The sequence below is a fragment of the Pleurodeles waltl genome, chromosome 8 (genome assembly GCF_031143425.1).
Source record: "Pleurodeles waltl isolate 20211129_DDA chromosome 8, aPleWal1.hap1.20221129, whole genome shotgun sequence".
Classification (NCBI taxonomy): domain Eukaryota; kingdom Metazoa; phylum Chordata; class Amphibia; order Caudata; family Salamandridae; genus Pleurodeles; species Pleurodeles waltl.
Window position 1 is genome coordinate 500602264 of NC_090447.1, and position 16262 is coordinate 500618525.

Sequence of the window (16262 nt, forward strand, 5' to 3'; positions counted from 1 at the left end):
AACACCCGGATGTTCCTAGGCCATTTTTATTGGCCCTGTTTCTATGGCTCCATAAAAAAATATTGTCAGGAATGTGAGGTGTGCCAGCGCAAGAACCCATCTAAACCACCCCCTTTAACCTTATACCCACTTCCCATTGTGGGGAAACTCTTTAGAGTGGATCTTATAGGCCCCCTTCCTTGAACTAGTAAAGGGAAACAATATATGGTAGTGATTGTAGATTGTGCAACCAGATACCCAGAGGCTCTACCACTAAAGACTGTTGCCACTAAAACCATTGCTCAAAGCCTAGTAGAGGTGTTTTCTAGAGTTGGATTCCCCAAAGAAATACTTATGGACCAAGGGACCCCTTTTTGTCACAGCTAATGAATCAAGTTTGTCAGACGCTCAACTTCTCCCACATCAAGACGTCAGTATGCAACCCATAGATAGATTGTCTGGTCGAGAGATACAACAGCACCCTCAATTCCACTCTAAAAAATGCTAAAAGCCAAGGGTCAGAACTGGGAACATTTATTACCCATAACCCTTTATGTCATCAAGGGACAATACAGAGCAGTTTAGGCTGTTTCTCCTTTGAGCTATTATTCGGTATACAACCTCGTAGTCTCCTTGAAATGATGAAGGAGACGTGAGAGGATGATATGGAGAATGAGACCTTAAAGCTGTTGGATTACACCAAGAGCTTGATGTCTCAGATAAGAACACTTCAGAACTTGGCATATACCAACCTAGAGAAAATCCAGATCAAACAAAATACACTATGGGGGTCATTATGACCCCGGCGGACGATGGTAAAATGGAGAAAAGTACTGTCAACAGGCTGGCAGTACTTTTCCACATAATATGAAATTGGCGGTTTGGCTCAAGCTAAACTGCCAATGTACCACTCCGTTCGCCACGGCGGTAACAGCCGCCGGGCTGGAGACTTCTGTCTCTAGCCAGGTGGCCGTCACTAGGCCACCCGTGGGATTATGACCCCACCAACCATCATGGTTTTCGTGGCATCCTTACCACCACGAAAACCATGGCAGTAGGCACTATCAGTGACAGGGAATTCCTTCCCTGTCACTGAGAGGGGTCTTCACCACCCCCATCCCCCGCCCCTGGTTCCCCCCAACCCCCCTCCCACTCCAGACCCACCCCCCCCAACATAACTCACCTTCACGCACCATCGTACACACTCATACACACACTCATACCCACATTCATCCACGCATGCATATATCCATTCACACTCACATCCACACTCACTGAAATACATACAAGCATACACGCATTCACACAACACAACATACACGCACTCACACATCCATACATGCACACACATACAACACGCAAAACACACCCACATTCATGCACACACAAACATTCACACACTCCCCCACACACACACACAACACCCCCTACACCCTCCCGTCGGAGCACCCGTCTTACCTGATTTCAGAGGGTCCTCCGGCAGGAGACGGGATGGGGTGCTGCTGCCAGCAGCAGCGTCCGCCAGCAGAACACCGCCAGGCCGTATCATGTGTCATGACACGGTCTGGGGAGGTCTACTGCCAGCTTACCACCATCCGCCGCCATGGCCACAACCAGAATTCCGCCATCCATCTGGCAGAATTCCAGCTACGGTCATAATTTGGCAGACGGCTTGAAGCCGCGGCAGTAGGCGTTTTTTACTGCCAATGTTATAATGAGGGCCTATATGACAAAGGGAAAAAGTGGTGGGAATACCGCACAGGTGACTGGGTATTGGTCCTGATGCCCACAGACTCAAAAAGATTCAGTGCAGAATGGAAAGGCCCCTACAAAACCGTGGCTATAATAGGAAAAGTCACCTGTCGCCTTCAAGTGACCGCTAAGAAACAACAAAGCCATCATATTAACCTCCCTAAAAAGTTTTTAGGACCTCTCCCCAAATCGGTCCAAACAATACAACTCTAACCCAACCTGGCAACACCCTCAACCAATTGGTTATAAATGACGCCTTGAATCCACAACAACACCGAGACCTCCTTAAAATTCTAGATCCCTTCTCTTCTGTATTTTTGAACCTCCCAGGATGCACACACCTAGCAGAACATATCATCCCCACCAAGCAGGTGTTGTTATCAAAGAGAAACCATATAGGATCCCCGCAGCTATTGAGAGACAGTTTGAAAAGAGTTTGAGACTGTTTTACAAATGGGTGTCATTAGAACGTCTCAAAGTATTAGTCCCAAACCTGCATGGCTCCATCAGATTTTCTATAGACTTTAGAGCCATGAACCGTGTTTCTAAATTTGACACCTATCCCCTCCCTCCAGTTGATGAGTTGATAAAAAAACTCTGGGAAGTCAAATATATCACCACCTTGGATCTTACAAAAGGCTATTGGCAGGTGTCCCCTAATAAGGAAGACCAAGAGAACAGAACCCTTTTCCACTCTTGATCGCTTATATGAGTTCACTGTGCTCCCCTTCAGTCTTCATGGGGCTCCACCTACCTTTCAAAGGCTGATGACTACTGTTCTATAAAACCATTAAGCATATTTGTTAAGCTATCTGGATGCTATTGTTATCTTTAGTACCACCTGGGAAGACCATCTCTCCCATATAAATAACCTCCTCCTGGAATTACATATAGATACATATACAATACGGTTCCTTTAACTCTAAGGTTTTGGCTTGTCAAGAGGAGTTCGAAACAGCCAGTGACGATACACATTATGAAGTAGAAATAAGGGGAGGAACAGAAACACCTATCCACAAGTGGGTGGTTGGAATGGGGTATGGTGTCATAGTCTCACGTATTCACGGTGACATGCTTAAATAACAGACTCAGACCCCAGGGGTGCTGGAGGTATGTGCACCACCGGCATTCTCAGCTATCTTCGCCCCAAGGAGGTGGCAGTCCCCGTGGCTGCCGGGCGTGTTCATGCCCCGCACACAAAACTACATCTTTGCCCCATGGAGGTGGTGGTCCTCTGGGCTACAGGGAGGCTGCATGGCGCTCCAACATAACATAGTACATTGGCCCGGGGAGGTGGTGGTTCCCAGGGCTGAGGGGGTGAGCCACATGGCTCCCCTCACACATCTAAATCTTTGCCCTGGGGAGGAGGCGGTCCCCCAGGCTGTGAGGGGGCCAGACGGCCCCCCAGCATACCTTATTAATTTAGCACAGCGGAGGTGGAAGTCCCCAGGGCTTAGACAAGCCCAGAAGGGGGCCCTGTGCATACCCCTCCTTATTTTTCACATGTCCCAGGACATGGCCAATCAGGGGCTTCATGAAAAGGGCGGGAAACTGCTCATTTCTTTTTTAAATGTCAAAAAAATCTAATACACTGATTTTTCTGACGTTTTACAAAAAAAAAAAAATTAAGCCCCAGCGCAAAGCTAAAGGGTCAGGTTGTTCTTACCCTGGCCTCTTTTCTTTTTTTTTAAACTTTTTTTTCTTAGACTTGCCTGAATCCGAGTCCCAAGATGGCTGCTAACTCTTCTTGTTTGAAGTTTTGGAAGATAATCAGATATCAGCACGGGGAAAGTTGGATATATATATCTATATTTCTATAAACGAAGTCCCATATTTATACTTTTTTTGTAAGTTAGCGCCACTTTTGTGTAAAAAAATGATGCAAATGCGGTGCTAAAAAAGTATAAATAAGAGCCTGATTTCTTCAAAACTACTGAACTGATGTAATCAAATCAAATCACAAAAAGCATGCTTTTAAAACTAAAATCTAGCTTTCTGCCAGTTCTAGTTTTGAACATTTCATGAAGATTCATCAAATGACACCAAAGTTATTGGCAAAACAATAAAACACTCAGGCCCTCATATGACACTGATGGTAAATCCCACTTACCACCACGCTGACTGCTGCCAACATACTGCCGCTGCCGCGGATATCCGTTCACCATATTATGACACACACACACCAATCCATCAGTATTCAGCCACAGACACAACTCCAGCACACCAAAGGTCAGTGATAAACTGGCGGTAGCAAAACCCACACCATTACGCCAACAGAACAATGCACATCACATTATGACCCACGAATCACCACGGCGGACATTCAATGGCAGTAAACCATTGGCAGTACATACTGCTGTGCTCAAAATACACAAACACATACAAAACAACACCACATTGGACAATGCAAACTACATACACCTGGCACACACACACACACCACACCCACACCACTATAAAACACCCACCCACACAACCCTTTACGACTACAAACAGTTGCCATGAGATAGACATCATGACCACAGACAAGACCAGAGCCACACACCACCATCACCTATACACTACCCACGCACCCCACATCACACATCCCAACACATCACCCTACTCACCCTCACCCGCACTACTCACACAACACCCATGGCACCACAGAGACACCCTAGATTCTCAGAGGAGGAGCTAAGGGTCATGGTGGAGGAAATCATCTGGGTAGAGCCACAGCTATTTGGAGCACAGGTGCAGCAGATATCCATTGCAAGGAAGATGGAGCTATGGCGGAGGATCATGGACAGGGTCAACGCCGTGGGACAGCACCCCAGAACAAGGGATGTCATCAGGAAGAGGTGGAACGACCTATGGGGGAAGGTACGTTCCATTTCAGCAAGACACCAGCTCGCTATACAGAGGAATGGCGATGGACCCCTACCTCCTCCCTCACAACTAACAACATGGGAGGAGCAAGTCTTGGCAATCATGCATCCTGAGGGCCTGGCAGGAGTAGGAGGAGGACTGGACTCTGGTAAGTCAACTCTCTACTATTATCTCCTCCCTACCTGCATGCCATCAAATACCCTCACCCTCACTCCCATCACATCACCACTTCCCACACACCCCACCATCACATCTCACTCATCCCAATGCCAAGCCCTGCATGCCTTACCAATGTATGGACACCACTTACAGACCTGCATGGACACCTATCAGCAAAGCATGCACACTAGAGAGAATCAGCTAGCCCACCACATATCAACTCACACAAGTGAAAACTGCAAGGGCAAATACAAACAAAGAGGGCAAACCACCCATGCACAATATGTCACATACAGAAACAATAACACTGCATTTACATCCCCACAGGTATCCCAGCCAATGTCAGCAGAGAAGAGGTGCCAGCAATTTCCAGTCCCCCCACAGAAGAGGCCCACAGTGATGACAGCAGCTCTGGTCGCCTGGATCTGGATGACCAACCTGGCCCATCAGGGACCTCTGGACAGTCGGTTACCCAGGGACAGTCCCACACCACCACAAAGCCTCCCCCATCAGGAAACACCACCACAGCACCCACCCAGCGTAACCACACCTCTGTCCCCAGGACACGTCAATCAGCAGTGTGTCCACCACTACAGGGACCCCAGGGCACAACTCACCCCCAAGACAATCAGGGACCTGGGGTCAGTGGCAGTGGGCACACAGTTCAGGGGACAGAGGCACCGGACAACAGGGAAACTGGAAGGACTGCTGTGCGCCAGGGGAGGACAGGCCCAGGGAACCGACTCACCAGGAGGCACTCACTAAGATCCTGGGAGCATACTAACATTCCCAGGAAACGCTGGGCCAGATCCTGGCCAAGGTGCAGGAGAACAGGCAGCTGCAGGAGGGACAGTACTAGGGGATCAGGGAGGACTTGAAGGCCATTAACACCACCCTGGCCTCCATAGCAGGGGTGCTGGCATACATGGCCAACATTATGAGAAAGGCAGTCTTACAACAGTTGGCCCCTGCCACTAGCCAGACTACTGGACTGCCCTCCACCTCTGCTGCCGCTAGTGGGCAGGGGGCCCGCCACAAGACCAACAGGCCACCAGCACCCCTCCCCCTGCAGAGGGAGAAACACCCCGCAAACGTTCCCTGCGATCCAGGCAGAAGCCAAAGACTATTGTCAAGACCCCCGCCATGAAATAAGACTCTCCTGATTGTCACCCTTGTGTCCCACTCAGTCACCCTGTCCACCTTGAAATGAAATGTGAAGTTACACTGTCTTACCTGTGTGTTATTGGAAGTATTGTCTAATCACTGCAGTTCTGTTGTCCTCATCCTCATTCTCTGCCTCCTCATCTTCACTGTCCACAGGATCCACTGCTGCCACACGGCCATCTCCAGCCTCCTCCTCCTGCAGAAAAGGCACATGGCGTCTCAAGGCAAGGTTATGCAACATGCAGCATACCACGATTATCTGGCAGACCTTCTTGGCTGAGTAGCACAGGAATCCACCTGTTAGATGGAGGCACCGAAACCTGGTCTTCAGGAGGCCAAAGGAGCATTCTATTATCCTTCTTGTTCTCCCATGTGCCTCATTGTAACGTTCCTCTGCCCTTGTCCTGGGAGTCAGTAGCCATGATAGGTTGGGGTAACCTGAGTCACCTGCAAATATTGAGGGACAACATTTAGCCACACACTATCCCTTATGGTCCACACCACACCATACACCAACATTCACTGGGTGGGAACCAGGGCTCACCTATTAGCCATACCCGGTGCCTCTGTAGTTGGCCCATCACATTTGGCATGCTGCTATTTCTCAGGATAAAGGCATCATGCACAGACCCAGGATACGTTGCATTGACATGGGGGTGTACTGGTCCGCCAGGCACACCATCTGGACGTTTATGGAGTGAAAACTCTTTCAATTTCTGTACACCTGTTCATTTTGCGGGGGGACAAATGCAATATGTATTCCATCGATCGCACCAATGATGTTGGGGATATGTCCCATTGCATAGAAGTCAGCCTTCACTGTGGCCAAATCCTCCACCAGGGGGAAAACTATATAGCTGCACATGTGTTTAATCAGGGCAGACAACACTTTGGTCAGCATGTTTGAGAACATTGGCTGTGACATTCCTGCTGCCAAGCCCACTGTCACTTGGAAAGAACCACTTGCCAAGAAATGGAGCACAGACATCACTTGCACAAGAGGGGGGATCCCAGTGGGGTGACGGATAGCAGGGTTGGGCACAAATCTCCGTGATTGTGGCCCTGTCAAGTCTGTAGGTGAGGATAATATGCCTGTCCTCCATTGTTGCCAAGTCTTCCAGGGGTCTGTACACGGGTATGTCTCCATCTCCTATTCATCAGCAGCGGGTGCAACCTATGGGGCAAAAGAGTGAGGAGCCGGTCTTAAACTGTGTATTGTAGCAATAACAGTACTATACATGATGTTTATTTGAAATGTATAAGTGGCCTTTGTCCTGTATGTACAATTGTGAACTGTGACACAGTTATAATCCAGGGCCTGCCCCCCATCTCTGAAATGGCATCCACCTGTATTGTGTGGAGAGACAGGTGGAAGTGAGATAATTCCGCTGACGCTGTGTGCCGTTGTGGGAGGCAGTCGGGAACCGCCATGCAACGCCTCATTAGATAATATTGGGCCCTATGGAGTACAGTGGCCAATGGTGATGTACGCCGGCGGTGACGGTATGCATCGCCGCGGACGTCACCGCCATTTTCTATTTGTTCACTCACTTGCTACCTGACCTTCAACATGAGAGGACCTACACTGCATGTGCTGCTGTGACCTGCGTCTGGAACCTACCATGGCCCGTGTGACTGGGGAAAGGGCCCCTGCCTTCACCTCGGTGGAGTTGGAGCTACTGGTCGATGGGGTCCTACCACAGTACGGACTGCTGTGTGGGCCTGCAGACCAACAGGTGAGTACACTGTAAGCACTATGCATGGGCCATGAATGCATGGAGTGGTGTGTGTGAAGGCCTCATGTGGGGGGGTTGGTAGATGTCCACTGGGCAGTGTGCAGATGTGTGCGGGCCAGGTCTGTGCAAATTGGGTTGGGAAGGGGTATGGTGGGCCATAAGTGTAACAGGAAGGACGGTCTGACTGATACCATTTCCTGTGTGTATTTCCCAGCAGGTCAGCGCCCATCAAAAGAAGGGTATATGGTGTGCCATCACCAAGGATGTGGGGACCCTGGGGGTCTACGGCAGGCAGGGCACCCACTGTTGGAAACACTGGGAGGACCTGAGACGTTGGGCACAGAAGACAGCAAAGGCCTACCTGGAGATGGCCTCCCAACGAGAAAGGGGTGCCTGTCGAACCCTGAGCCCCCTGATGGCCAGCATACTAGCAGTGGCCTATCCGGAGCTGGATGGGCACTTGAGGGCATTACAGCAGCCACAAGGTGGTGAGTACAGTGCCCATCATTACTACTTATTCCTGGTGGGGTGGTGTTCCGTTGGGGGATGTGTGTTTGTGCGTGCCCCTAGGGCAGGCCTGACATTGCAGACTAGGTCCCATGGTGGCCAGGGTTCTGATGGGATATTCCTTCTACCTAGCTTGTAGGCATCCACTACAGGGCAGGGCTGTGTGGGTCCCAGGTATGCTGCAGTTGGCGGTATGTGTCCCTCCCCATTCCCTGGTGACTAGCATTGTTACTGATAGTGCAATGCATACTGCGTAGGCCTATTCCCTGTGTGTGAGGGTGCTGTGTACGCCAACTGTGGTGTTGGTGCAGCCATTGACCAAGTGTACCCTATCTCTCTTCCCCCCTTTTTGTTTTTTCACCCTGTCCTTATGTGCATTAGCATCATCTTGCGGAGGAGCAGAGGCACTGTCGACAGAGGGTGCTTCACGCCACAGGACCCAGGAGGCAGAGTCCACCGACGCGCAGGGCGCCAGTGGGACGGAGGGTGAGGGGAGCACCATGACGGAGACTGGAGGGGACAGTTCTGACACAGATACCTCCTCCGATGGAAGCTCCCTGGTGGTGGTGGACACCTCTGTGGCAGTACCGCCCTCCCAGCAGCCCCTCATCAAGTTGCCTGTGCCCGCTCACCCAGGAAGGTGGGCATCTCCTTCACCCCAGGCACCTCAGGCCCTGCCCCTGTTAGCCCTGCTGCCCTGAGTGAGGAGGCTATTGACCTCCTGCGATCCATCTCTGTTGGGTAGTCCAGCATTGTGAATGCCATCCAGGGCCTGGCAGCCCAAATGCAACAGACCAATGCATTTCTGGAGGGCATTCACACTGGCTTGGCGGCCCGAAAGAGATCAATCCAGGCTCTGGCCTCCTCTCTGATTGCAGCCATTGTCCCTGTTTCCACCCTTCCCCCTCCATCTTCCTGTAACCAATCCCATTCCCCTCAACCCCAACCTATCCCAAGCACACAGGCTGACCAGCATGCACACAAGCAACACACAAGAGTGGCACATGCAAACACAAGCACCACACTTCATCCCACAGGCACTCACACAAACACCATCCAGATGCAGACACGCCAACATCCAGTGCCTCCACTGTGTCCCCCTCCTCCTCCTCCTCCACCTCCCTCCCAGTTCCATCTAGACTCACACCTGCATGCACTACATCCTCATCCACTACCGCCGGCACACCTATCAGAAAACACACCTCACTGGCAGATACCACCCCAACAGCCATGCACACATCCTGTGTCCTCTCCTACTGTGTCTGTCCCCCCTCCCAAGGTACACACTCAGACACCCAACAGCCATCCACCTCACAACAGCATCCGGCCCATGCATCTGCACCCAAACACAGCAGATAGACACCTCCCACATCCAATCCCTCTTCCTCCACTCCTAAAACCTCCCTCTTCCCACCCCAATGTCCCTAAAACATTTTTACTCTCCACCATTGACCTCTTCCCTCCCCCTCCCCCACCCCTCCTTCACGTCTGGCCAGGATGGGTAAAACCCAGGCAAGCACCTCAGCCACCCAGGCACGGGCCCAGTAGTGTCCACAGCAACTCATGGTGGGAAAGGATCCAGGGCACCAGGCAGCCTCACGAAAAGGGTGCCTGCCCCAAGTGCTGGCTGGAAGGTCAAGGAGCCCTCCTCATCTGCTGCCAGGAAGGGCAATGAGCCCTCCCCAGCTGCTGCCAGGAAGGACAAGGGGCCTGCACCAGCTGCTGCCCTGAAGGGCAAGGAGCCATCCCCAGCTGCTGCCAGGAAGGGCAAGGGGCCTGCACCAGCAGGCAGGAAGGACAAGGGGCCTGGTGCTGGGACTCAGTCGGAGCCCCCACCACCAACCATGGTGGTGCAGCCATCCGAAGCTTTAGGGGATGGGCAGGAGCTTCCTCCCACAACCACCAGTACCAGCAGCAGCAGCACCAGCACCACCCCCTCCATTGGGCCGCCGTCCAAGGCTGCAGGGGATGGGCAGGAGCTTCCCCCCACAACCACCACCACCAGCAGCAGCACCACCACCACCTCCAGTGGGCAGCTGTCCGAGGCTGCAGGGCATGGGCAGGAGCTTTCCCCCACAACCATCACCAGCAGCACCACCACCACCACCAGCAGTGGGAAGCCATCCGAGGCTGCATGGGATGGGCAGGAGCCTCCCCCCACCACTACCAATAGCAGCAGCACCACTGCCACCACTGAACAGCCGTCACCGCTGGCAAACATTCTGTAGACCTGCCTCCATGGGCTGTTGTGCAGCCTGCCCCCGCAAATCCTGTGGGTATGACACCCAGCTGAGAGACTGTGACCTTGCTCTCCCCAAGATCTGCATCACAGGGCACAATGCCCCCTCCAGAACCAGTGGGTAAGCCACCCACTCACCCCATCCTCCCCAGGATGAAGTTCACAGGGCACAATGTCCCCTCCAGAACCAGTAGGGAAAACACCCACTCACCCCATCCTCCCCAGGATGAAGATCACAGGGAACAATGCCCCCTCTAGAACTAGTGGGGAAAACACCAACTCACCCCATCCTCTCCAGGCTGAAGATCACAGGGCACGATGCCCCCTCCAGAGAATGTGGGCAAGTCACCCACTTGAGAGACTGTGGCCTTGCACTCCCCAGGACCAAGCACAGGGTGTGTTGCCTCCTCCAGAGCATGTGGGCAAGTCACCAACTTGAGAGATTGTGGCCTTGCACTACCAGGACCAAGCACAGGACATGTTGCCCCCTCCAGGACCAGTGGTGTTGTTCCATCTGCTGGCTGAGGTGCCCCCCGTCTCCCTGAGATGCCTGCCTATTTTCAAACTCATGCCCCTGCAGTGTTCTCTCCGTGTTGTTGCAGGAGACAAGTGGGGCCTTGGACTTTGCCATGTGGCCCTGTGGCCCACGCACATTGAGGACTGGGCAGTGTCCCTTGAATTGTACATATGTATAATCTTTTAGATTGGATGTACGTATTTTTACTGTATTCATATTATTACACTCACTTTCATCTATTTGTGTTGTCCTTGCATTATTCCTGATGGGTACGGGGTATTTATGTTTTCTTACTGCATATGATTGTGTGTATGGTGCTGGAGGTGTGTGTGTGTCATGTGTGTGTCACTGTCGTTTTCCTCCTACCCTCTCTTGTGTGCTAGGCTGGTGTTCTCACCATGGTCATCTTCGCCGTCGTTGGTGTTTGTGGTGGAGCAGGATGTAGAAGATCATCGGAAAAATCTGCAGCTCAGGCTCCATGGCGGCATGGTTGTTCCCTGTGTCTCCAATGGTGAGTCCTTTGCCTTCTGCGCTCTGTTTCCGCCAGGCTTTTGATGTCCTTGGCACCTCCCCGGAAAAGGTGGCAGATTGGATTGTCATAATACGGTGGGCGGAACATTGACTTCCGCCTGGATGTCGGCGGCTACCGCCGTGGTGGCTGTTGTTTCTGCCCCGGCGGTCGGTGTGGTAAAGTGGCTGTCTATCTGAGCCCTTTCCACCATTGTCATAATTTGCCGTTATTTACCACCAGCATGTTGGCAGTATTACTGACACTTTCTCACCGACCGCCAGGGTTGTAATGAGGGCCTCAGTCTATGGTAAAAATGGTCCTAACTATAACTGCCTAGTAGCAGTAGCCCAGTTGAAGGTGTAGACGAAATGCGTAGGCTGTCTATTTTCTTTTTAAATGTGTTTTGCACTTATCTAACCTAACATTATTATGCTCAAAGAAAACAATAATAAAGAATTGCCGGATGTTTCAAACTGGTCCGGGAGCTGTCTGTTCTTGTGCTGGCGTGTAACTGGTCCAGGGGAGTGGATGAGAAAAGACCTGTTTGCAGATAGAGAGAAAGAGATAGATAGATAGATAGATAGATAGATAGATAGATAGATAGATAGATAGATAGATAGATAGATAGATAGATAGATAGATAGATAGATAGATGTGCATATATATAAAAGTACATGGGATTCTGTAATCTCTGTATATAAGCATCAGTCTCTAATTTCTTGTTAATGGTCGATCTGTGACACACTCAGTAGCTGTTTATAAAGAAAGATGTCAGAACTCAGCTAATATAAATTATTATAGCTGAGGTCTGATGTGACAATGCCTACAGCCAGCAGCCGAGGAGAAAGGACAGTAAGGTCACGGAGCATAATTGAAGCAACTGTTTAAAGCAACAAAACAGAATGTTGTTTTTCCTTCTTCTGCTGTGTTTTAATAGTTTTGATAGACAGAGAGAATATGTTTAATTTTGCACTCCTTAGATAGAAAAAAGGCTGGAACTTTTCTGCATGTTTCTACACATTCCGAGGTATGGCAGTTTTTTTTAACAAAAACAAAAAACTGACTTATATTGAGCTGTTTCTAATATCTCTTTGCAATAAATGTCTAAGAGGATTTTGGTGTTTAGTTCTGCACTAGAGATTCAATTAGTACTCTTCATATATGCAACCATGCTCACTCTTTCTTATTAAAGAGCTACGCACCAAGGTGTTAAGTGCTTTGTGAGAAAGTTGATGGTGTGACCATGTATTATTTGCAATAAAGTACCCCTTTGTGTACATTATAAGTATACCACACATCACCTTGAAGTTCCATAACCTTTAAAGAATCTCAGCCACATAATAAAATTAATACAATAAAGAAAGAACTTCAAGTTAGGTCCCAAATCATTTTTCTTTTACTTGCTAGAAAGAATTACTCCAAAATAGTTGTCTTTCCAAATACTATCATTCTCAAATGCAAATTATAGCATCCACCAATCCATTCACATCCACTGACAACCCTACCCCGCAAACCTAAAAAGATCATGTGCATAAGAAACCAATATTATAATTGTAAACATTTTCAACTCATTCCTAAAAGTGAGTGTGTTCCCTTCATCATTAAAATATTCAGGCCAGTATCCAAAGTTCTGTCCTAAGGTAACATTTTTTAAAAGACTGCCTCAAAACAACTCACTGAAATCTTCAGCAATCTTCAGCAACCTACAGAAACCACAACATTCCAAATTCTCAATGGCACTCATTACCATATATCCTAACTCTCAAGTAAACATCCTTTTTTACATAATGAGGATAGAAGTAACTATTGAAAGTTGTACAAATCATTCCTCTTATCAAGGTCTTAATTTGTAAAAAGCATTGGCAAATAAAAGAGACGACTTTTCATTGCCAAAGCAAATGTATTGACTTTGCCAATGATTTTTGCGAACAGCAAAAAGAACAGACGATGGACGGAATGCTGAACAATGCAAACAATCACCCCATTCACAGATCCAGGTTTAGTCCATTGTTTTTTTGCACATCACACCACCCCAGTTTGGACCCAGCCATATGCAAATCAGTCTTGAGCTTGCTCCCCATAGGAACAGTCCATGCCGAACTGCCAGGCCAGGTGCTTTCTGGACAGGAAACAAGCATCCTATGACCGGTTTTGGCACAGTGAGCAACAGACCCACGTGTGGGCATACCCTTCCCACTAAGAGCAACAAAAGCAAAAAGAACAGATTATAGATGGCATGCTGAACAATGAAAATATTCATCCTCAGTCACAGTTCTGGGTATAATCCTTTGGTATTTTTGCTGACCACACTACCCCAGTTTGGACCCAGCCATATGCAAATCAGCCTTGACCCTGCTCCCCATGGGAACAGTCCAGCCTGAATTGCCAGGCCAGGTGCTCCCTGGACTGGAAACAAGCATCCAGGGATTGGTTTCAGGGTATCCCCCTCATCAGCCAAGCTAGCTTGAATCCAGTTTCACAGTTAGCAAGGGACTCACGTCTGGGGATATTCTTCTCACTAAGGGTGACAAAAGCAAAAAGAACCAATTATGGATGGAATGCTGAACAATGCAAACATTCACCCGCAGTCACAATTATAGGGTTTAATCCATCGTTTTACTTGCTCACTACGCCACCCCAGTTTGGACCCAGCCGTATGCGAATCAGTCTTGACCCTGCTTTCCATGAGAACATTCCAGCCTGATCTGCCAGGCCAGGTCCTTCCTGGACTGGAAACAAGCATCCTGGGACCAGTTTCAGGGTATCACCCCTCATCAGCTTGGCTAGCTTGAATCCTTTGGCACAGTAAGCAAGGGACCCACATCTGGGCAGATTTTCTGCACTCCTGTGTAGAAAGGATCAAACTTGTACATAATTTGTCTTTCAAAGAGGGGCATCTCCTAACTGTAATTTGAGGTTTTTGTCCTATCACATCTGCCAGATGTTCCTCCATTCTTAGTATGTCCCAATATTTGTTTAAACTCTGTTTTACCTCCAATGCTTGAGTGGGGAAAGTGGTAATAAATCTTATAGTTTGGTTCTCCTCAACCTTATCTGTAATCCGCAGAATCAATAATTTCTCGCGGTTCAATGGTATCACTTTCTTACAAGTATTGTCAATAAGACTGTCTGGGTACCCTCTCTCCAGGAATCTGTTCCTCATAATTTCTACTTCCGAAAGAAAGTCATTGTCATCACTACAATTTCTTTTAGCTCTCAGTAATTCCCCATATGGAATACCCTGTATTAAATTCTTAGGATGACAACTTTTCGCATGCAATAGACTATTCCCCGCTGTTTTTTTTTACGAAACAGTGTACTTGTTAATCTCGTACCTCTGACCTGTAATTTAAGATCTAAAAATTCTATCTCAGAGCGATGTATATGTGCTGTAAACTTAAGATTCATTTGGTTGTCATTAAATTGTTTGAAAAACTCTAATGCTTCATTCTCACTACCATTCCAAATACAAAAAATTTCATCAATAGAACGGACCCATGGGCCTGCTTGTTCATTAAACAGACGGATATTATATACCACCTGTTCCTCCCACCAGCCCAGAAAAAGTCCTGCATAGCTGGGGGCAAAGCAAGTACCCATTGCTGTCCCTTGTATTTGTCTGTAAATTTCCTTATAGAAAAAATTATTAGTTAAACATGTCTTCATCATTTGTAATAATATATCAGTATGTTGCAAAAACGATATTGATCTTGCTCTAAAGAAATGTTTACATGCTGTGATACCTAAATAATGGAGAATGCATGTACACAAACTTTCCATATCTAGACTAAAAAGTGTTCATCCCATGGAACATCATTAATTCTTCTAAAAAAATCCCTGGTATCCTTGATATAAGAAGGTAAAGCTTCAACAGAAGGTTGAAGAAAATAATTAACATATTTTGACGTATCTCAAGCATGCTACCTCTAGAGGAGACAATAGGTCTACCTGGTGGATTAAAAGGATTTTTATGTAATTTGGGCAACATATATAAAACCGGGACCTTAGGATAATCATATTTCAGAAACAAATATTCATCCTTTTCAATGATTTTTTTATCAAACCAAATTTGTAATTTCTCCAAATACTCCCTATTGGCTGTAAGATATCTTTGTCTGGTAGTTCTTTCATATTGCCTCGTATCCCCAAGTTGTCTCAATACCTTCCTTCAGGTATTTTTCCAATGGCCAAATCACAACATTGCCACCCTTACCAGATTGTTTATTGACTATATTGGGATTATTTTGCAACTCTGTTATAGCTTCAAATTGCTTCTTTTGTAAATTTTGTGGTAAAAAAATGTCTTCTTTCTTTCTATTCTTTGAAATTCCTTAATGATACATTTTTTAAATATATCAATCCATCCAGTCATTACTTGGGGCCAAAATGTTGATCTAGGTTTAAACACATTTTCTCCTCCACAGTCCAATTTTGTTTGTAATCCTTCCCATCCAGAATTAAAATAGGGTAATTTACCCAACTACTGTCTTCAATTTGATGCCCCATGGTTTGAAGCACTTCTATATCACTTATCTGGAGAATGGATAAACTTCTCCTACCGGATCCTGTATCCTGAACCTTGGGTGCTTTTGTATTTAACTTAAGTTTTCTAATAAAGTGAAAAAGGTCAATTCTACTCATTGTGTAGTCAAAGAATGCTGTTGGACAAAAAGAAAGTCCGAGAGATAGCACCTCTTCTTGTGTTTTAGACAGAGTAATATGAGATAAATTTACCACTGTTCTGTTCATGGGTTCAGAGTTGTTTGTCCCCTTGTGTGTATCCCCCATGAACTTTCGATATCTCTTTGTCACGGTCCGCTTTTTTTGATT